Source organism: Bufo gargarizans, unplaced genomic scaffold (genome assembly GCF_014858855.1).
Source record: "Bufo gargarizans isolate SCDJY-AF-19 unplaced genomic scaffold, ASM1485885v1 original_scaffold_2195_pilon, whole genome shotgun sequence".
NCBI classification, from domain to species: Eukaryota; Metazoa; Chordata; class Amphibia; order Anura; family Bufonidae; genus Bufo; species Bufo gargarizans.
The window spans coordinates 140,333-164,157 of NW_025334681.1; positions in this window are offsets into that span (position 1 = coordinate 140,333).

Genomic DNA, 23,825 nt, shown 5'->3' on the forward strand with positions numbered 1-23,825 from the left:
GCCTCATTCTCTGCTATGACATGCAGACTGATTCTCTGCTGACATGAAGCCAGATTGTCTGTTACGGGACCTCTCTCCTCTGCCTGTGTGCTGGGCCTAAATATATGCCAATGGACTGTTGCAGTGGTGGCTGACGTGAAGCCTCATTCTCTGCTATGACATGCAGACTAATTCTCTGCTGACATGAAGCCAGATCCTCTGTTACGGGACCTCTCTCCTCTGCCTGGGTGCTGGGCCTAAATTTATGAAAATGGACTCTTACAGTGGTGGGTGACGTGAAGCCTGATTCTCTGCTATGACATGAAGACTGATTCTCTGCTGACATGAAGCCAGATTGTCTGTTACGGGACCTCTCTCCTCTGCCTGGGTGCTGGGCCTAAATATATGCCAATGGACTGTTGCAGTGGTGGCTGACGTGAAGCCTCATTCTCTGCTATGACATGCAGACTAATTCTCTGCTGACATGAAGCCAGATTCTCTGTTACGGGACCTCTCTCCTCTGCCTGGGTTCCGGGGCCTAAATATCTGAGAATGGACTGTTCCAGTGGTGGGTGACGGGAAGCCAGATTCTCTGCTATGGGACCTCTCTCCAATTGATTTTGGTTAATTTTTATTTATTTAATTTTTATTTTAATTCATTTCCCTAGCCACATTTGTTTGCAGGGGATTTACCTACATGTTGCTGCCTTTTGCAGCCCTCTAGCCCTTTCCTGGGCTGTTTTACAGCCTTTTTAGTGCCGAAAAGTTCGGGTCCCCATTGACTTCAATGGGGTTCGGGTTCGGGACGAAGTTTGGATCGGGTTCGGATCCCGAACCCGAACATTTTCAGGAAGTTCGGCCGAACTTCTCGAACCCGAACATCCAGGTGTTCGCTCAACTCTAAACCTGAGCGATACAGGGAAATACATGGAACCTGAGCGATACAGGGACCCTGGACCTGGGTAAATGGAGGAGATACGTGGAAATTTGAGCAAAGACGGAGTCCTGTGCGGCCTGGACAACAGTATGCAGCCAGTGAAGAAAGCTATTAAACTTTTTTTTTTTTTTTTTGCAGTGCAGGGGTTAAGGGCAGCCACTGACATACAGATAGCACCAGCTGCTGGCCCGCAGTGGCTGGAAAACTTATAGCATGCTGCATGAGCCTCCTGAACAGAGGTATTGGCTGTCTGCCGTTCCCATGCCCTGGTTTCCCCAGGATCCCTGAATCCATCATAACCCCTGCACGATCCCCAGAGGGCCGGATGACACCTTCTCATGATGGGAAGAGAGTAAGGCTGCTGAAGCCCCGCCCCTGACGGACGTATCCGCCTGCCGGCCGCGATGTCCGAGCTGGCTGATCGCCAGGATACCTGGAGGGGAAGCCGTTGCCTAACGCGTCCGGCCGAGGAGCAGACGCGGCAGGAGGAGAAGCAGCAGGTGCTATTGGGAGGCCGCGGTCGGATGGATGCGCCGAAGCAGTTATTACCGCTGGCGCCACACTCTGCAGGAACGAAATGGAGGACGCTGGAACATAAAACATAAAAATATATAAATATTATAAACAAATATTATAAAAACAAATTGTTGATTGTTGCAATATATATATATATATATATATATATATATATATCAGTACCCCTTTTACTGGTTAAATGTATTCTAGCCAGTCCATAATCTCTAAAGGGTTAAAAACTCAAGTAGCAAATATTGCCCAGATCGTTCTACAATAGGTGATCTGTATAACATCAGCGATATGTCTTTTATGGTGGGTTCATAATAGGAAGATATACTGGGTTGTGTACTTACCCCCTCCCCACCCTAGAGTAGAATTTAGGACAAAACATTAAGTGATGATATGGGCAGCATTGGTTATTTTAGGTTTAGAAGCAAAATATTGATATACTAATCCATAAGGTACATATTAATAAAAATGTGTTGTTTCTGTGATGTATTTTTATTTACAGGATCATTCCAGCGTTCTGGGTTATAATAATGTGCAATAGTATGCTACTGTATCTACTGTACTCTATCAACGAACTTCACATACAGTACATGCACTCCAGAACACCCAAGATCAATTAACAAAAAAAAAAAAAAAGAGCAGCATCTCAGCTTCAAAACAAAAAGAGACTGACAGATTATATTTTTTTTTACAATCTATGTCATTATCTACTGTACAGTACTTGCGGCTGCGTTAAGCCGTATGGTCTGTCGGGTAGCCAACTTCATCACCCTCCTGTTCCCTATACTCTGTTTGACTCTGTACTGTACAGTACATGTGCTGTATTTAATTACAAAGTATGGCAATACATGAATAAAAATACAGACATGTACAGTACAGTACATACACATCCATAAATTATCGCTTACTGTATACAGCTTACTGTAATTACCGCCTGGTTGTGATCACCCTTATGGAAACACCAAGGTGGCGGAGATTACAGTAACCTGCGTAGCATTGAGGACAATATACTGTAATGTACAGTATACTGTCCCCTTCATCATGCACGTGGCCAAAAAGAAGAAATCGGGTGGTGGTGGCGGTGTGGGGGGGATGTTCACCAAAGAGCTACAGTACAGTGCTGTAGCTCCGGCTCCATGTGTTGCGCCTAGGACTGTGCAGTATGTGATTGGGCCACATCCACACACTGCACAGTCGCCTGAAGAGGCCGGAAAAAAAAAGGGGGGGGGACACTAAGTTTAGGGGAGAACAAACATTAAGGGTGATAGGCAGAGTGGGGAGGGATGACGGGAGCCGGTAAAACGGTACTTCTAGGAAAGGGAAGAATTAATAAATTAGGGCAGCTACAGTATGCTACTGTATCTACTATACTCCTTCAATGAACTTCACATACAGTACATGTACTCCAGAACACCCAAGATGAATTAACAAAAAACAAAAAAAGTCCAGTATGTGCGGCTTTAAACACTGATATACCTTATGTGATCACATAACAATCATTGACTGCTACAAGAAGCATTACTTGCACTGTTCGATATCTTAACCTGAGAAGCCATCTTTATGGATAATCTTCATCTGCTTCACAATGGTGCTCTTCCCTGATTCCCTGGCCCCCAGCAGCAGCTTGACATCCTTGGCCGCGCTGATCCCATCCTCCTTCAGGTTCCTCTCTGTTTGTTTCTCTCCAGCTCAGCTTAAATAATTATGTATGTTGATTATATCAACTTTTTATATAATAAACTATTATTGCAATTGACTTTTTCCTGTGTGACCCCAGATATTGAGCATGGGTTTAAACCTTCTTATCCATTTATTCCTTACTGACTGGGTGAATCAGACCAAACCCTATGAGAGCCAATCAGGGGCAGTCCCCAAGTAATTAAGGTTAATTGCTGATGACAGGTTGTCAAAACACTGGTTTCATATTTGTTAACAAGGCAATTAACCATAATTACCTGGGGACTGCCCCTGATTGTCTCTCATGACCGTGGGAAAATGTATCCCAATGGCTGCCTATTCAGTATCTTTGAATGAAACCTACTTTTAGTAATGCGATTGTCCAGGGAAGGGCATGTGACTCCTTCACCCAATGAAAACACGCCTCCGAGGTATATAAGGACCAGCCAGAAAATGGCAGTCCCCTTTATGTTTAAAGCCGAAATACTGTCCTTTTTTTTTATTGTATTTTTATTTACCTTTGATGTTCTGGAGCATCCCCCTGACCTCCAGTCCGACTGCATATTAACCCTCTCACCCCCTTTCCCTTTAAAATAAATATAGGGGACAGGGGAAACTGCTAATACAAGATATATATATACAGTACAGACCAAAAGTTTGGACACACCTTCTCATTCAAAGAATTTTCTTTATTTTCATGACTATGAAAATTGTAGATTCACACTAAAGGCATCAAAACTATGAATTAACACATGTGGAATTAGATACATAACAGAAAAGTGTGAAACAACTGAAAATATGTCATATTCTAGGTTCTTCAAAGTAGCCACCTTTTGCTTTGATTACTGCTTTGCACACTCTTGGCATTCTCTTGATGAGCTTCAAGAGGTAGTCACCTGAAATGATTTTCACTTCACAGGTGTGCCCTGTCAGGTTTAATAAGTGGGATTTCTTGCCTTATAAATGGGGTTGGGACCATCAGTTGCGTTGTGGAGAAGTCAGGTGGATACACAGCTGATAGTCCTACTGAATAGACTGTTAGAATTTGTATTATGGCAAGAAAAAAGCAGCTAAGTAAAGATAAACGAGTGGCCATCATTACTTTAAGAAATTAAGGTCAGTCAGTCCGAAAAATTGGGAAAACTTTGAAAGTGTCCCCAAGCGCAGTCACAAAAACCATCAAGCGCTAAAAAGAAACTGGCTCACATGCAGACTGCCCCAGGAAAGGAAGACCAAGAGTCACCTCTGCTGCGGAGGATAAGTTCATCTGAGTCACCAGCCTCAGAAATCGCAGGTTAACAGCAGCTCAGATTAGAGACCAGGTCAATGCCACACAGAGTTCTAGCAGCAGACACATCTCTAGAACAACTGTTAAGAGGAGACTGTGTGAATCAGGCCTTCGTGGTAGAATATCTGCTAGGAAAACACTGCTAAGGACAGGCAACAAGCAGAAGAGACTTGTTTGGGCTAAAGAACACAAAGAATGGACATTAGACCAGTGGAAATCTGTGCTTTGGTCTGATGAGTCCAAATTTGAGATCTTTGGTTCCAACCACCGTGTCTTTGTGCGACGCAGAAAAGGTGAACGGATGGACTATACATGGAGGAGGTGTGATGGTGTGGGGGTGCTTTGCCGGTGACACTGTTGGGGATTTATTCAAAATTGAAGGCATACTGAACCAGCATGGCTACCACAGCATCTTGCAGCGGCATGCTATTCCATCCGGTTTGCGTTTAGTTGGACCATCATTTATTTTTCAACAGGACAATGACCCCAAACACACCTCCAGGCTGTGTAAGGGCTATTTGACCATGAAGGAGAGTGATGGGGTGCTGCGCCAGATGACCTGGCCTCCACAGTCACCGGACCTGAACCCAATCGAGATGGTTTGGGGTGAGCTGGACCGCAGAATGAAGGCAAAAATGGCCAACAAGTGCTAAGCATCTCTGGGAACTCCTTCAAGACTGTTGGAAGACCATTTCAGGTGACTACCTCTTGAAGCTCATAAAGAGAATGGCAAGAGTGTGCAAAGCAGTAATCAAAGCAAAAGGTGGCTACTTTGAAGAACCTAGAATATGACATATTTTCAGTTGTTTCACACTTTTGTGTTATGTATATAATTCCACATGTGTTAATTCATAGTTTTGATGCCTTCGTGTGAATCTACAATTTTCATAGTCATGAAAATAAAGAAAACTCTTTGAATGAGAAGGTGTGTCCAAACTTTTGGTCTGTACTGTATATATATATATATATATATATATATATATATATAATTTTTTTTGTACACCACTGTCTTCCTTTTGTTTTAGCGCAGATCATGAGCTCTCATTAGCTCTTGTATTATTTGTTGAAATAAGTCGGAATCTCCTCTATTATAGAGTCTAGCTTGTTTTTCCATAAATAAATGAAACTGTTTTTCAGAGCAGTATAAATATTCTGACACAGCAAGGTGCAAGCCACCATTGACACCTAGAGCACTTCTTACGGGGAGGAACAGTACATGTCTTTCAAGTTTTTTGCGGCCCTGCCTGTAGCAGTTGGGGACACACAAAGAGTAAGTCTCATGGAGGATAGGGATGAGGAGCTATCACTGGAGGTGTAAGGGGGGGTCGCTGGTGGAGAAGCAGGAGGCTGATACTGCAACATTCAACCGTATTTATATATATTTTTTTTTTAATCAATTTTTATCAATTTTTTGTTTTTAAAACAAAGAGAAAAGAAAAAAGAATACATCACAGTACAAGAAGCAGCTGTCATATCCTGATGCAGCAGGGGAGATACATGTGCAAACAGTGTAATAGATATACAGAGAAAATGAGCAAAATTCCAGTTTAAGGGAATGGTAGTATAACCGCAAATCAGTAGATTATTAGCAATCAAGCTGGTATGAAACCTATTGGACCAAAAGCTAACAACTCATTGTTATTTTGGGAGGGACAATTTAAGAGAAGTTTCTGTGTCTCCTCCAAGCCGACCAAGTCAAGAGGAATTTCTTTCTGGTACCCAACTCCCAATTAGATAGCTCCTCAAGGCGATAAATTTGATCGACCTTGTTTGTCCATTGTTCAATGGAGGGGATTTCGTCAGAGCGCCATTTTGTGGGAATTAGGAGACGGGCCGCTGATAAAAGGTGTAAAAGTAGCCCATGACTTTTATCATATTTGGATGTATGTAGAGATAGAAGGGCGATTTCAGGCATGCATGGGGCGGAGGAACCACTTATAGAGTTACTGATGCGGAATATCTGATCCCACCAACTTAACAGGGGAGGGCAGTTCCACCAAATGTGGATGAAAGTGCCTTTATCCAAGCCACATCTCCAGCACAAGTCTGGTACGTCAGGGTACATGAGAGTTACTTTATCAGGGGTTCTGTACCATCTGGACAAAATGTTGTAACCATTCTCCTGCACCCGGACGCACCTTGAGGACTTATGAGGGGTGATCAGCAGTGAATTAACTTCCGTATCAGAAAATTGTTTGCCCAAATCTTTTTCCCATAACCCTATGTATGAGGGTTTAACTCTCGTGTGAGGCTGAATGAGCTTTTTGTAAAGGAAGGAGATTAGTTTGGGGGGGGTAAGTGGTAGAGGGAATCAAATTCTCAAACCATCCAGAGGTATGGTTCGTGGGGGTAGATTTGGAGTAACTGAGCAGCTCTTCTTTAAGATATTTAAGAGCAAGAAAATTAGCGGGCAGTATACCGCTTGTGGAGGCTAGAATAGATTCAGGGGGAACACAGCCATTGCTATCCAGTAGCTCAGATATAGGAGTAGATGAGGATCTAAGCTGGGAGGGGATGGAGGATTTTACTTCCCTAGGGGCGAGTGAATATATATCTTTGATTTGAAGGAGGGGAGACAAAGGTAATTGGTCAACGTAGTTGGAAGAGAACCACTTCCATACATTGATAGTAGACCTTATTAGAGGGTTAGTCATATGAGGAAGGGGAGATAGTGGCTTGTCTGAGAGCAAAAGGGATCTAAGAGAAGAAGTAAAGTTGGAATTATGTGTAGGAGAACGTATCCAATCAACCACTCTACAGAGGTGTATCGCCTTCATATATAATTCGGGATCAGGAAGGCCTATACCCCCTAGTTGTTTCGGTCTGACGAGGGAGGAAAGTGAGATTCTGGGCTTTTTCTTATCCCATAAGAACTGTCATATTAGTGCATTTAATTTATTGAAAAAAGAACGAGGGATCATGATAGGGAGAACCTGGAGGAGGTAAGTCAGTCTTGGGATGACCAAAGACATTACAATATTTTTCCTTCCAAACCAAGAGAGGAAATGTTTTTCTAGTGAGTCGAATTGAGCGGCCATAGACTTCAAAAGGGGGGTATAGTTCAAATGAAAAAGGTCTGGCAAGTGGGCATTAATCTTAATTCCTAAATATGTTATGAGTTGGGTCGTCCAATTAAATGGGGAATTAGTTCGGAGTTTTTTAACGGACGCAGGGGATAAACCAATATGTAAAATCTGAGACTTTTGGGGGTTGACCTTAAAGTTAGAGAATGAACTAAAGACATCTAGTGTATGGAGTATTTTAGTCATGGAGGTACTGGGGTTAGTGGTTAGGATCAAGAGATCATCCGCAAAAGCGGCTAGTTTATATTCTTGTGAACCAATCTTTAACCCTTTGATGGATTCCTCTTACCTAAGTGCTTGCATAAGAGTTTCCATAACTAGTACGAAAATAAGGGGGGAGAGAGGACAACCTTGGCGAGTACCATTTTTAATCTGGAAGTTATTCGAAATATGGTTATTCACTAGGACCGACGCGGAAGCATTAGAGTACATTGCAAAGATAGCTTGGATATAAGACTCAGGAAATCCAAATTTCTGTAGCGTAAGCTTAATATAAGACCAGTCAATGCGGTCGAATGCTTTTTCCGCGTCGGTACGTAGGAGAACTAAAGGTAGTTTTTTACTGGAGGCGTAATACAGGGCATTCCGAATCTTAGTAGTGTTGTCCTTTCCCTCCCTTCCTTTGACAAACCCCACTTGGTCAGGGTGTATCAAGACAGGAAGGATATGTTGTATTCTGGTTGCTAACATTTTTGCTAGCAATTTCAAATCTGTGTTTAGGAGGGATATTGGGCAATAATTAGCACAGTTAGTAAGGTCTTCTCCCTCCTTAGGAATGATCGAGATCACAGCTCTCGTCATGTCTGAGGAGAGGGGAAAGTTTAGGAGAGTTTGGTTACAGACTCGAAGGAGAAAGGGGGCTAATGTGTTCTGGAAAACTGAATAATAAACAGTCGGGAGCCGTCAGGGGCGGGACATTTATTCTTTGGAGAGGATTTTAGGGCCTTGGAAAGCTCCGCAAGGTCAAAGGGCTTTGAAAGGTCCTCCTTCTGGGACAAGGTCAGAGAGGGTAATTTGAGAGTGTCTAGGAAAGAGTTGGGGTGACAAAGTGATCCAGTGGCTGACATAGTGTCAGAGGGGGGGGGGTAAATTATAGAGGTCTTTGTAAAAAAGGCGGAATTGTTCCGCAATAGATTGAGGTGAATAAAGTTGGTGTCCTTGGGGGGATTTGATAGAGGCTATATATCTAGCATTTTTTCTTTTTTTAATTTGGTTCATAAGGAATCTTGAGGCTTTATTGCCGTGGGCATAGAATTTTTGTTGGGAGGAAAGGTAATATTTAGCTGATTTTTTATTTAAGATATTTTTAAGCTCAGATCTAAGAGCTGATAGCTCAGTGAGTTGTTGAGGGTCCAATGACTGTTTATGCAGGTTTTCTAAGGTATGAATGCGGTCTAAAAGGGATGAGAAGTGTTTGTCAGCTAATTTTTTTAAGTGGGAGCACTTGCTTATGAACTGTCCGCGTATGAAAGCTTTGTGGGCATCCCATAGTGTCTGTGCGGAAATTTCAGGGGAGTCATTGGACTTGAAGTATCGCTCTAAAAGGGAGGTGAAAAAGGAAACGTGGCTAGAGTCGCTCAATATGGACTCATTAAGTCTCCAACCGGAGAACTTACCAGATCCAGGTTGGGGGTGGAAGGAGCAGAAAATTGGAGAGTGGTCTGAAACTGTAATGTTTCCAATCTGGGGGTCAGAGGATTGGTGCAAGAAGTCTTTAGGCACGAAGATGTAATAGATTCTGCTGTAAGAATGAGAAGGAGCCGAATAAAAGGTGTAATCAATACCTGTCGGATTCATACATCTCCATATGTCAATCAATCCCATATCATGTAGCTTACTCTTTACTTTTTTTAGTAGTTTACCCGAAGTAGAAGACTTCTTGGACGATGTGTCTGAGATCGGATGTAAGGCTAAGTTTAGGTCCCCAGCTAGGATAACTGTTCCTTCTCTAATATTTTCTACAATGGAAAGAACTTTTAAAAGCCAAGGGACTTGGTCATAATTAGGGGCATAGATATTAACCAAAGTGAACATTTTATGTCCAATAAGACCCTTTAAAATAACATATCTTCCCTCGGTGTCCGCAATGTGGGAGGAGTATTGGAAATGGAAGTTCTTTTTTATGCCAATGCTGACTCCTCTAGAGGCCGCCCCATCAGTACCAGAATGATACCAATCAGGGAATCTAGAATAGGAGAGATCAGGGTAGTTTCCCTGTTTATAGTGGGTTTCCTGGAGAAAGATAATTGAGCACCTCTCCTTCCAGAGAAGGTAGAAGATCTGAGATCTTTTAGAGGGTGATCTTAATCCTTTCACATTGAAGGATGCGAGTTTAAAATCCGTCATAATGGATTAAATGTGAAGGTATGGGCAGGGAGGATTTTGCTATGGTTTTTTGCATCAGAGAGGGAGAAAAAGGTGTGATTGGCAGCCCCAAGAGGAGTCAGGACCCAGCACAGCACAACACCGAGAACACCTGTACAGTGTATCGATACCCCTTGACTGTGAAATAGCAGAAAAAAAAGAATTTCAAACATAAAACAAAAACTAAAACAGGGTCGCGTTTGGGCAACCAACTATCAACAATCAATTAGATACTTAACAATTAGAAGAGAGGGGGGAAAAGAGGTTATAACCCCATATAGAACGACCTGCTAAAGGACGACAGAGTATGTGATGATAAGACCATTGGTGTAAAGCGAAAAAGGAGGGGGGTGTGAGGGGGGGAAGAGGGAAAAGGGTGGGAAAAAGAGGAGACGGGAGGAAGGTGGAGAAAATAAGTGGTGATACAGGAGGATAAAGAGGGAGAGAAGAAGGAAAGGAAGGAGGACAGGAGAGGTCACGGACAAAAGTATCATGAGGATAATGACATCAATTGTCCTTCAGACATTAGGAGGTGGACCATGCAATTCTCTTAGGCGTCAGGGGGCTGTTTCTTCTCTTTGCTCTCTGCTCTTTAGGAGTGCCTTCTCTTTCCCAGGGTGCCATCTTCGGTAATTCTGGAAGAGAGGTGATATCAGAAACAGAGTCCCAGCAGGCTATATCTAGAGGAGGGACATCTGAGGATGAGAGAAATTCTTGTAGGTCTGCATAGGTCGAGATTCTGATGAATTTCCCCGAGTAACTGAACGATAGTCCAAATGGAAAAGTCCATCTATAAAGGATCCGTTTCTCACGTAGCAAATCAGTAAGGGGTTTGAGGATTTTCCTCTTCTGGAGCGTAACAGGAGCTAAATCTTGAAATATTGAGATAGGTATGTTGCTATAGGTGACGGTTTTCGCCAGTCTTGCGGCAGAGAGAATTAGTTCTTTATCGGCGAAATTCAGGAAGCGACAAATTATGTCTCTTGGAGGCTCGTTACCTTTCGGTTTGGGCCTAAGAGCCCTATGCGCTCTTTCAATTAAGATGTTTGGGGGATCTTCACAGCCTAGAAGTGAGGCTGCAATGGACAGAATCGCTGGTAAGATTTCGTCATTAGTTACATACTCTGGGAGCCCTCTAAAACGCAGATTGTTCCTGCGTCCACAATTTTCCTGGTCTTCCAGGTTGTTATAGAGGGCATTGATATGTGATTGGCACATGGTGAGAGATTGGGTGATCGCTGTACTGTGCTCAATCATAGCACCTAACCTTTCTGTTGCTTGAGGTGAAAATTGAACCCCCCCATGCCAAATTCTTAACCTAGCCCCTTCCCTTCAGCCCTACTTTTAAAGACATACTTGGAAAATATAACATATAGAGTTACAAAAACAATACAGGGTAATACAGCACCACATACCTCTTACATCCAGCGATCTCTTTCCTCATCTTCTCCATTCAGACCAGACCACCATGATGATTTATTTCAGCCATCTCTTGTCTCCACGGAGTTTTACACATAGACATCACAGTTTCCTACTTTTCCACGATCCTGCTACAATAGTGCCCAATACTGTGTCCACTGTGCTCCTCAATACTATACTGCAGAAACAGATTATAAACACAAAGAATAACCCTGTCAAAAATTGTTGGCACACAGTGCCCTAAAAAATGACTGCGCCAAGCAAATAATGTCCCTGATAGTAATAATGCAGTAAACCTAGTGTACCGCAAAAATAATTGTGCTATGCTAATACTGTGCCAGGGTGTCTCCTCACAATAATAGTGCTCGACAAAGTCCCACCAATAGTAATTATTTTCTGTCAGAGTACACTTAGTGTTAACAGTGCTCCCAATGGTAATAACACCCCCATTGTGCCCCAGAAATAATTATGCCCTCATACCACCCATACTATTAATCATGTTCTCCATAATCCCCCAGTAGTAATAAAGCCCTCCATAATGCCCCCAGTTGTAATAATTTCCCTTATAATGTGTATCAGCAAAAAAAAAAAAAGCCAGCTAATGTGTGCCAGTACAAACAATACCTTCTTATAATGTGTGTCAGTGTAAAAAATATCCTCTTATAATGTGCACCAGTAAAAACAAATACCCCTTATAATGTGCACCAATACAAACAATACCCCCTTATAGTATGTGCCAGTGCAAACAAAATCTTATAATTTGGGCGAGTACAATAATGCTCCCCTATGATGTGTCCCTATTTAAAACTACTCCCTTATAATGTGTGCCATTACAAAAAAATGTCCTTTATGTGTGCCAGTACAAAAATGCCCCTTAGAACATGTTCCAGTAGAAAAAATGTCCCCTAAAAATGTGTTACAGTACACAAAATATCCCCTTCTGTGTTCCAGTACAAAAAATACATCGCTCCCATGCCCTACTGCAGCATTTGACTGTATTGCCGTCCTGAGGATGGATATAAAGTTGAATATGGAGAGATGAGCGCTTCCATAATTGAAGCACTCACTGCCCATGGCCCTGCTGCCACCTCCCACTTTGTCATAACCAAAAAAAAATATGTTATCAATTATCAAAAAATATACCAACTTTATTTCAATAATGTATATAAAATATGGAAGAAAAAAGGCAAGTTGAAAAAGGATATACAGAGAAGCAAGGGCCAACACCTCATTGAAAAGTCATGTACCTCCGCAGAACTGTAATAACAGTCTCCGGAAACCAAGCTATACGCTGTGTCTCACAATAAATGGTCATAAATCTTCTAAAATAGAAGGATATATATATTATTACCACAGTTGTTATATATATATATCACCCACCCCAATAGGGGAATGTGTTGTACGACTACTATTGCCAATCAAGCAGTAATCACCATTCAATATAAGGCACACAGCATAAGCCCCAAGTAACTATGTAAAACAATATACACCAAGTGGGTGAGAATTATTCAACTCACAACCTCAGTATGTAATATAAGCCTAATATGGAAAATATGGCATAACGATATAATCATGGACACATACTGCGAGGGACATACCTGAAGACATGGTCTGACCAAAAGGAGGTAAGGGAGCCTCAAGCGCAAGACCTCGACGCACGTTTCACCTTAACTGCTTCGTCAGGAGGCCATCTCCCACTTGTCACTAGGTGGCACCACCTGAGGCCATCACCTCACATTGCCTTGTTGGTGCACCTCTGATTGCCAACCACTGCAAGTCTTTTATTGTGAGCATATATTTGCAGAAGGAACATCTGTCACATGGATGTGATCCTATAATTGATTTCATGTTTCCATTGTTTCTTTTTCACTCATGAAATGGCTATGCCCTAACCTTTCACAGAGTTTTTTTTTTTTTCCTGGTATGTAATACTTGGATCAGGGGCTGGTTCAGCTGCACAGGGGGTCCAGAAAGGGAGTGGGGAGGTGGCAACAGGGTAACCTGGTTATCTTGAGGGGATGGGGTAAGGGGGGGGGGGGGGGGGGCACTGATTAGGAATTACTGTGTACCCCGGGAGGAGTTAACTGATCAACACATTTATTTGGAAAAGGATCAACAATGGTGAAGAACATAGAGATAATGCAATAAAAGAAACAGAGCACAGATTACATTTCTGTCTAAGGATAACCCCTTCTGTAACAGGAAGGCATAACGGTGAGCATGCACACTCTCCTTTAAAGGGAACCCGTCACCGGGATTTTGGGTATAGAGCTGAGGACATGGGTTGCTGGATGGCCGCTAGCACATCCGCAATACCCAGTCCCCATAGCTCTGTGTGCTTTTATTGTGGAAAAAAGACGATTTGATACATATGCAAATTACCCTGAGATGAGTCCTGTCTCTGACTCATCTCATGTACAGGACTCATCTCAGGTTAATTTGCATATGTATCAAATTCTTTTTTTTCCACAATAAAGGCACACAGAGCTATGGGGATTGGGTATTGCAGATGTGCTAGCGGCCATCTAGCAACCCATGTCATCAGCTCTATACCCAAAATCCCGGTGACAGGTTCACTTTAACAGACAAATACCGTATAACTTCTACCCCTATCACTCAGATTTCTATTAACAATTAACCCAGTCAGAATTTTGGGGACCAGTTGCAGAAATGTTGGCGTGCCAATGTTGGTGCACTTACAATTGTCCTGTTCAGGAACCAGCTGGGGGCTGCAGCATGCAGAGGCTTGGATGGCTGTGGAGTTGATGGCAGGATTCTCCTGGGACGCAGTAGCTGGACTCTCTCTATGCACACAAGATCCACAGGTACTGTCTGCACTGAAGCAATGCACAGCTGTTTAGCCTTTCCTCCTGGTCCCCATGCTATTGGCTGCAGGGAGGGGCAAATGCTCATGGGATTTGTAGTCCATTTCACCTCAGGAGAATCCGCACTATTTCCTGCTGCTGTGAGTCCCTGCTTGTAATTGACAGCAACAGCATCTGCTTTCTCTGCAGGGGCTACAGAAGCTAAAAAGTTCAATCTTGGTTTCATCAGACCAGAAAACCTTATATCTCCTCTTTGGTTTTGGCTCATGTATTATTGTTGAATGTGTATTATTATTATCTTATTTAGACAGGGCCATGTCTTTCCAAATCATGTCCAATCATCTGAATTACCACAGATGGATTCCAATCAAGGTGTAGAAACATCTCAAAGATGATCAAGGGAGCAAAAATTCAAGTGTCATAGCAAAAGGTCTGAATATTTATATCCATGCTTTTCCTTTTTAATAAATTAACAAAAATGTCTAAAATGCTGTTTTTATATAGGTTATTGAGAGTAGATTGATGGGGGGAAACTAGATTTTTTTTTAAATTTTGTACAAGGTAGCAACATAACAAAATGTAAAAAAAAAAGTAAAGAGTCTGAAGTAGAGTTGAGCGAACACCTGGATGTTCGGGTTCGAGAAGTTCGGCCGAACATCCCGGAAATGTTCGGGTTCGGGATCCGAACCCGATCCGAACTTCGTCCCGAACCCGAACCCCATTGAAGTCAATGGGGACCCGAACTTTTCGGCACTAAAAAGGCTGTAAAACAGCCCAGGAAAGAGCTAGAGGGCTGCAAAAGGCAGCAACATGTAGGTAAATCCCCTGCAAACAAATGTGGATAGGGAAATGAATTAAAATAAAAATTAAATAAATAAAAATTAACCAAAATCAATTGGAGAGAGGTTCCATAGCAGAGAATCTGGCTTCCCGTCACCCACCACTGGAACAGTCCATTCTCAGATATTTAGGCCCCGGCACCCAGGCAGAGGAGAGAGGTCCCGTAACAGAGAATCTGTCTTCATGTCAGCAGAGAATTAGTCTGCATGTCATAGCAGAGAATGAGGCTTCACGTCAGCCACCACTGCAACAGTCCATTGGCATATATTTAGGCCCAGCACCCAGGCAGAGGAGGGAGGTCCCGTAACAGACAATCTGGCTTCATGTCAGCAGAGTCTGCATGTCATAGCAGAGAATGAGGCTTCACGTCAGCCACCACTGCAACAGTCCATTGGCATATATTTAGGCCCAGCACACACACAGGCAGAGGAGAGAGGTCCCGTAACAGAGAATCTGGCTTCATGTCAGCAGAGAATCAGTCTGCATGTCATAGCAGAGAATGAGGCTTCACGTCAGCCACCACTGCAACAGTCCATTGGCATATATTTAGGCCCAGCACACACACAGGCAGAGGAGAGAGGTCCCGTAACAGAGGATCTGGCTTCATGTCAGCAGAGAATCAGTCTGCATGTCATAGCAGAGAATCAGGCTTCACGTCAGCCACCACTGCAACAGTCCATTGTCAAAAATTTAGGCCCAGCACCCAGGCAGAGGAGAGAGGTCCCGTAACAGACAATCTGGCTTCATGTCAGCAGAGAATTAGTCTGCATGTCATAGCAGAGAATGAGGCTTCACGTCAGCCACCACTGCAACAGTCCATTGGCATATATTTAGGCCTAGCACACAGGCAGAGCAGAGAGGTCCCGTAACAGACAATCTGGCTTCATGACAGCAGAGAATCAGTCTGCATGTCATAGCAGAGAATGAGGCTTCACGTCACCCACCACTGCAACAGTCCATTGGCATATATTTAGGCCTAGCACACAGGCAGAGCAGAGAGGTCCCGTAACAGACGATCTGGCTTCATGTCAGCAGAGAATCAGTCTGCATGTCATAGCAGAGAATGAGGCTTCACGTCAGCCACCACTGCAACAGTCCATTGGCATATATTTAGGCCTAGCACACAGGCAGAGGAGAGAGGTCCCGTAACAGACAATCTGGCTTCATGTCAGCAGAGAATTAGTCTGCATGTCATAGCAGAGAATGAGGCTTCACGTCAGCCACCACTGCAACAGTCCATTGGCATATATTTAGGCCCAGCACCCAGGCAGAGGAGGGAGGTCCCGTAACAGAGAATCTGTCTTCATGTCAGCAGAGAATTAGTCTGCATGTCATAGCAGAGAATGAGGCTTCACGTCAGCCACCACTGCAACAGTCCATTGGCATATATTTAGGCCCAGCACCCAGGCAGAGGAGGGAGGTCCCGTAACAGACAATCTGGCTTCATGTCAGCAGAGTCTGCATGTCATAGCAGAGAATGAGGCTTCACGTCACCCACCACTGCAACAGTCCATTGGCATATATTTAGGCCTAGCACACAGGCAGAGGAGAGAGGTCCCGTAACAGACAATCTGGCTTCATGTCAGCAGAGAATTAGTCTGCATGTCATAGCAGAGAATGAGGCTTCACGTCAGCCACCACTGCAACAGTCCATTGGCATATATTTAGGCCTAGCACACAGGCAGAGGAGAGAGGTCCCGTAACAGACAATCTGGCTTCATGTCAGCAGAGAATCAGTCTGCATGTCATAGCAGAGAATGAGGCTTCACGTCAGCCACCACTGCAACAGTCCATTGGCATATATTTAGGCCCAGCACCCAGGCAGAGGAGAGAGGTCCCGTAACAGAGAATCTGTCTTCATGTCAGCAGAGAATTAGTCTGCATGTCATAGCAGAGAATGAGGCTTCACGTCAGCCACCACTGCAACAGTCCATTGGCATATATTTAGGCCCAGCACCCAGGCAGAGGAGAGAGGTCCCGTAACAGACAATCTGGCTTCATGTCAGCAGAGAATCATTCTGCATGTCATAGCAGAGAATCAGGCTTCACGTCACCCAACATTGGAACAGTCCATTGGCATATATTTAGGCCCCGGCACCCAGACACAGGATAGGTTCATTCAACTTTGGGTAGCCTCGCAATATAATGGTAAAATGAAAATAAAAATAGGATTGAATGAGGAAGTGCCCTGGAGTCAAATAATATAATGGTTAAGGGGAGATAGTTAATGTCTAATCTGGACAAGGGACGGACAGATCCTATGGGATCCATGCCTGGTTCATTTTTATGAACGTCAGCTTGTCCACATTGGCTGTAGACAGGCGGCTGCGTTTGTCTGTAATGACGCCCCCTGCCGTGCTGAATACACGTTCAGACAAAACGCTGGCCGCCGGGCAGGCCAGCACCTCCAAGGCATAAAAGGCTAGCTCTGGCCACGTGGACAATTTAGAGACCCAGAAGTTGAATGGGGCCGAACCATCAGTCAGTACGTGGAGGGGTGTGCACACGTACTGTTCCACCATGTTAGTGAAATGTTGCCTCCTGCTAACACGTTGCGTATCAGGTGGTGGTGCAGTTAGCTGTGGCGTGTTGACAAAAGTTTTCCACATCTCTGCCATGCTAACCCTGCCCTCAGAGGAGCTGGCCGTGACACAGCTGCCTTGGCGACCTCTTGCTCCTCCTCTGCCTTGGCCTTGGGCTTCCACTTGTTCCCCTGTGACATTTGGGAATGCTCTCAGTAGCGCGTCTACCAACGTGCGCTTGTACTCGCGCATCTTCCTATCACGCTCCAGTGCAGGAAGTAAGGTGGGCACATTGTCTTTGTAGCGTGGATCCAGCAGGGTGGCAACCCAGTAGTCCGCACAGGTTAAAATGTGGGCAACTCTGCTGTCGTTGCGCAGGCACTGCAGCATGTAGTCGCTCATGTGTGCCAGGCTGCCCAGGGGTAAGGACAAGCTGTCCTCTGTGGGAGGCGTATCGTCATCGTCCTGCCTTTCCCCCCAGCCACGCACCAGTGATGGACCCGAGCTGCGTTGGGTGCCACCCCGCTGTGACCATGCTTCATCCTCATCCTCCTCCACCTCCTCCTCATCCTCGTCCTCCTCGTCCTCCAGTAGTGGGCCCTGGCTGGCCACATTTGTACCTGGCCTCTGCTGTTGCCAAAAACCTCCCTCTGAGTCACTTCGAAGAGACTGGCCTGAAAGGGCTAAAAATGACCCCTCTTCCTCCTCCTCCTCCTCCTCCTCCTGGGCCACCTCCTCTTCCATCATCGCCCTAAGTGTTTTCTCAAGGAGACATAGAAGTGGTATTGTAACGCTGATAACGGTGTCATCGCCACTGGCCATGTTGGTGGAGTACTCGAAACAGCGCAACAGGGCACACAGGTCTCGCATGGAGGCCCAGTCATTGGTGGTGAAGTGGTGCTGTTCTGTAGTGCGACTGACCCGTGCGTGCTGCAGCTGAAACTCCACTATGGCCTGCTGCTGCTCGCACAGTCTGTCCAGCATGTGCAAGGTGGAGTTCCACCTGGTGGGCACGTCGCATATGAGGCGGTGAGCGGGAAGGCCGAAGTTACGCTGTAGAGCAGACAGGCGAGCAGCAGCAGGATGTGAACGCCGGAAGCGCGAACAGACGGCCCGCACTTTATGCAGCAGCTCTGACATGTCGGGGTAGTTGTGAATGAACTTCTGCACCACCAAATTCAGCACATGCGCCAAGCAAGGGATGTGCGTCAAATTGGCTAGTCCCAGAGCTGCAACGAGATTTCGCCCATTATCACACACCACCAGGCCGGGCTTGAGGCTCACCGGCAGCAACCACTCGTCGGTCTGTTGTTCTATACCCCGCCACAACTCCTGTGCGGTGTGGGGCCTGTCCCCCAAACATATGAGTTTCAGAATGGCCTGCTGACGTTTACCCCGGGCTGTGCTGAAGTTGGTGGTGAAGGTGTGTGGCTGACTGGATGAGCAGGTGGAAGAAGAGGAGGAGGAAGCCGAGAAGGAGGAGGTGGCAACAGGAGGCAAAGAATGTTGCCCTGCGATCCTTGGCGGCGGAAGGACGTGCGCCAAACAGCTCTCCGCCTGGGGCCCAGCTGCCACTACATTTACCCAGTGTGCAGTTAGGGAGATATAGCGTCCCTGGCCGTGCTTACTGGTCCACGTATCTGTGGTTAGGTGGACCTTGCCACAGATGGCGTTGCGCAGTGCACACTTGATTTTATCGGATACTTGGTTGTGCAGGGAAGGCACGGCTCTCTTGGAGAAGTAGTGCCGGCTGGGAACAACATACTGTGGGACAGCAAGCGACATGAGCTGTTTGAAGCTGTCTGTGTCCACCAGCCTAAATGACAGCATTTCATAGGCCAGTAGTTTAGAAATGCTGGCATTCAGGGCCAGGGATCGAGGGTGGCTAGGTGGGAATTTACGCTTTCTATCAAATGTTTGTGAGATGGAGAGCTGAACACTGGCGTGTGACATGGTTGAGACGCTTGGTGACGGAGGTGGTGGTGGTGGTGTTGGTGGTACATCCCCTGTTTGCTGGGCGGCAGGTGCCAACGTTCCTCCAGAGGCGGAGGAAGAGGCCGAGGCGGCAGCAGCAGAATAGGCCGAGGCGGCAGCAGCAGAAGAGGTAGCAGGGGGAGCCTGAGTGACTTCCTTGGTTTTAAGGTGTTTACTCCACTGCAGTTCATGCTTTGCATGCAGGTGCCTGGTCATGCAGGTTGTGCTCAGGTTGAGAACGTTAATGCCTCGCTTCAGGCTCTGATGGCACAGCGTGCAAACCACTCGGGTCTTGTCGTCAGCACATTGTTTGAAGAAGTGCCATGCCAGGGAACTCCTTGAAGCTGCCTTTGGGGTGCTCGGTCCCAGATGGCGGCGGTCAGTAGCAGGCGGAGTCTCTTGGCGGCGGGTGTTCTGCTTTTGCCCACTGCTCCCTCTTTTGCTACGCTGTTGGCTCGGTCTCACCACTGCCTCTTCCTCCGAACTGTGAAAGTCAGTGGTACGACCTTATTCCATGTGGGGTCTAGGACCTCATCGTCCCCTGCATCGTCTTCCACCCAGTCTTGATCCCTGACCTCCTGTTCAGTCTGCACACTGCAGAAAGACGCAGCAGTTGGCACCTGTGTTTCGTCATCATCAGAGACATGCTGAGGTGGTATTCCCATGTCCTCATCATCAGGAAACATAAGTGGTTGTGCGTCAGGGCATTCTATGTCTTTCACCGCTGGGGAAGGGCTAGGTGGATGCCCTTGGGAAACCCTGCCAGCGGAGTCTTCAAACAGCATAAGAGACTGCTGCATAACTTGAGGCTGAGACAGTTTCCCTGGTATGCATGGGGGTGATGTGACAGACTGATGGGGTTGGTTTTCAGGCGCCATCTGTGCGCTTTCTGCAGAAGACTGGGTGGGAGATAATGTGAACGTGCTGGATCCACTGTCGGCCACCCAATTGACTAATGCCTGTACCTGCTCAGGCCTTACCATCCTTAGAACGGCATTGGGCCCCACCATATATCGCTGTAAATTCTGGCGGCTACTGGGACCTGAGGTAGTTGGTACACTAGGACGTGTGGATGTGGCAGAACGGCCACGTCCTCTCCCAGCACCAGAGGGTCCACTAACACCACCACGACCATGTCCACGTCCGCGTCCCTTACTAGATGTTTTTCTCATTGTTATGGTTCACCACAACAACAAATATATTATTTGGCCCAATGTATTGTATTCAAATTCAGCGGGATATAAATTTGAGGCCTAGTATTTAGGCGCTGGGTGACCGGTATGGATTTAGTGACAGAATTAGACTTGGAAATACACAGTAGCGGGTGTGTGTGAAGTTATTCTGAATGACCCAATGTGCACCTTGAATATTATATACCCTTTTAGGGATAGATTTCAAATAGCTCTGATATAGCAGAAACGACTAAATTATGAAATTGCTAAATTGGGAATTGTATTTCAACCCAGAACAAAAAATGTGCTTTGACGGACACTAAATAACTTTCCCAGCCACAACAGGACAGCGTTAACGAGAGATTTAGCGGGATATAAATTTGAGGCCTAGTATTTAGGCGCTGGGTGACAGGTATGGGTTTAGTGCCAGAATTAGACTTGGAAATACACAGTAGCGGGTGTGTGTGAAGTTATTCTGAATGACCCAATGTGCACCTTGAATATTATATACCCTTTTAGGGATAGATTTCAAATAGCTCTGATATAGCAGAAACGACTAAATTATGAAATTGCTAAATTGGGAATTGTATTTCAACCCAGAACAAAAAATGTGCTTTGACGGACACTAAATAACTTTCCCAGCCACAACAGGACAGCGTTAACGAGAGATTTAGCGGGATATAAATTTGAGGCCTAGTATTTAGGCGCTGGGTGACAGGTATGGGTTTAGTGCCAGAATTAGACTTGGAAATACACAGTAGCGGGTGTGTGTGAAGTTATTCTGAATGACCCAATGTGCACCTTGAATATTATATACCCTTTTAGGGATAGATTTCAAATAGCTCTGATATAGCAGAAACGACTAAATTATGAAATTGCTAAATTGGGAATTGTATTTCAACCCAGAACAAGAAATGTGCTTGAACGGACACTAAATAACTCGCCCAGCTACAGCACTAAGGACAGATTTAGCGGGATATAAATTTGAGGCCTAGTATTTAGGCGCTGGGTGACAGGTATGGGTTTAGTGCCAGAATTAGACTTGGAAATACACAGTAGCGGGTGTGTGTGAAGTTATTCTGAATGACCCAATGTGCACCTTGAATATTATATACCCTTTTAGGGATAGATTTCAAATAGCTCTGATATAGCAGAAACCACTAAATTATGAAATTGCTAAATTGGGAATTGTATTTCAACCCAGAACAAGAAATGTGCTTGAACGGACACTAAATAACTCGCCCAGCTACAGCACTAAGGACAGATTTAGCGGGATATAAATTTGAGGCCTAGTATTTAGGCGCTGGGTGACAGGTATGGGTTTAGTGCCAGAATTAGACTTGGAAATACACAGTAGCGGGTGTGTGTGAAGTTATTCTGAATGACCCAATGTGCACCTTGAATATTATATACCCTTTTAGGGATAGATTTCAAATAGCTCTGATATAGCAGAAACCACTAAATTATGAAATTGCTAAATTGGGAATTGTATTTCAACCCAGAACAAGAAATGTGCTTGAACGGACACTAAATAACTCGCCCAGCTACAGCACTAGGGACAGATTTAGCGGGATATAAATTTGAGGCCTAGTATTTAGGCGCTGGGTGACAGGTATGGGTTTAGTGCCAGAATTAGACTTGGAAATACACAGTAGCAGGTGTGTGTGAAGTTATTCTGAATGACCCAATGTGCACCTTGAATATTATATACCCTTTTAGGGATAGATTTCAAATAGCTCTGATATAGCAGAAACCACTAAATTATGAAATTGCTAAATTGGGAATTGTATTTCAACCCAGAACAAGAAATGTGCTTGAACGGACACTAAATAACTCGCCCAGCTACAGCACTAGGGACAGATTTAGCGGGATATAAATTTGAGGCCTAGTATTTAGGCGCTGGGTGACAGGTATGGGTTTAGTGCCAGAATTAGACTTGGAAATACACAGTAGCGGGTGTGTGTGAAGTTATTCTGAATGACCCAATGTGCACCTTGAATATTATATACCCTTTTAGGGATAGATTTCAAATAGCTCTGATATAGCAGAAACCACTAAATTATGAAATTGCTAAATTGGGAATTGTATTTCAACCCAGAACAAGAAATGTGCTTGAACGGACACTAAATAACTCGCCCAGCTACAGCACTAAGGACAGATTTAGCGGGATATAAATTTGAGGCCTAGTATTTAGGCGCTGGGTGACCGGTATGGATTTAGTGACAGAATTAGACTGGGATATGGCCAAAAAATAAACAGACTATTGCTGGTTAAATGCACTTGGTGTGACAGCTTCACCCTGATGTAGGCTTTAGCCAAAAAACAACCACACCATTGAGGGTTAAATGCACTTGGTGACAGGCGCAGCTTGCCCCTGATTTAGTATATGGCCAAAAAATGAACAGACTATTGCTGGTTAAATGCACTTGGTGTGACAGCTTCACCCTGATGTAGGCTTTAGCCAAAAAACAACCACACCATTGAGGGTTAAATGCACTTGGTGACAGGCGCAGCTTGCCCCTGATTTAGTATATGGCCAAAAAATGAACAGACTATTGCTGGTTAAATGCACTTGGTGTGACAGCTTCACCCTGATGTAGGCTTTAGCCAAAAAACAACCACACCATTGAGGGTTAAATGCACTTGGTGACAGGCGCAGCTTGCCCCTGATTTTGTATATGGCCAAAAAATGAACAGACTATTGCTGGTTAAATGCACTTGGTGTGACAGCTTCACCCTGATGTAGGCTTTAGCCAAAAAACAACCACACCATTGAGGGTTAAATGCACTTGGTCGCAGCTTGTGCTGGCGCACCACAAGACACAAAATGGCCGCCGATCACCCCAGAAAAATGTGACTGACAAACGGTCTGGGCAGCCTAAAAACAGTGAGCAATTGAGGATCAGCAGCTCAATGATCCACAGCTGCAGATCGATCAGTTAATCAAGTCCTTTGGAGGAGTTAATCTGCCTAATCTCGCCCTACTGTCGCAGCCGCAACCTCTCCCTACGCTAATCAGAGCAGAGTGACGGGCGGCGCTATGTGACTCCAGCTTAAATAGAGGCTGGGTCACATGGTGCTCTGGCCAATCACAGCCATGCCAATAGTAGGCATGGCTGTGATGGCCTCTTGGGGCAAGTAGTATGACGCTTATTGATTGGCTGCTTTGCAGCCTTTCAAAAAGCGCCAAGAAAGCGTCACAAAAGCGCGAAGAAAGCGA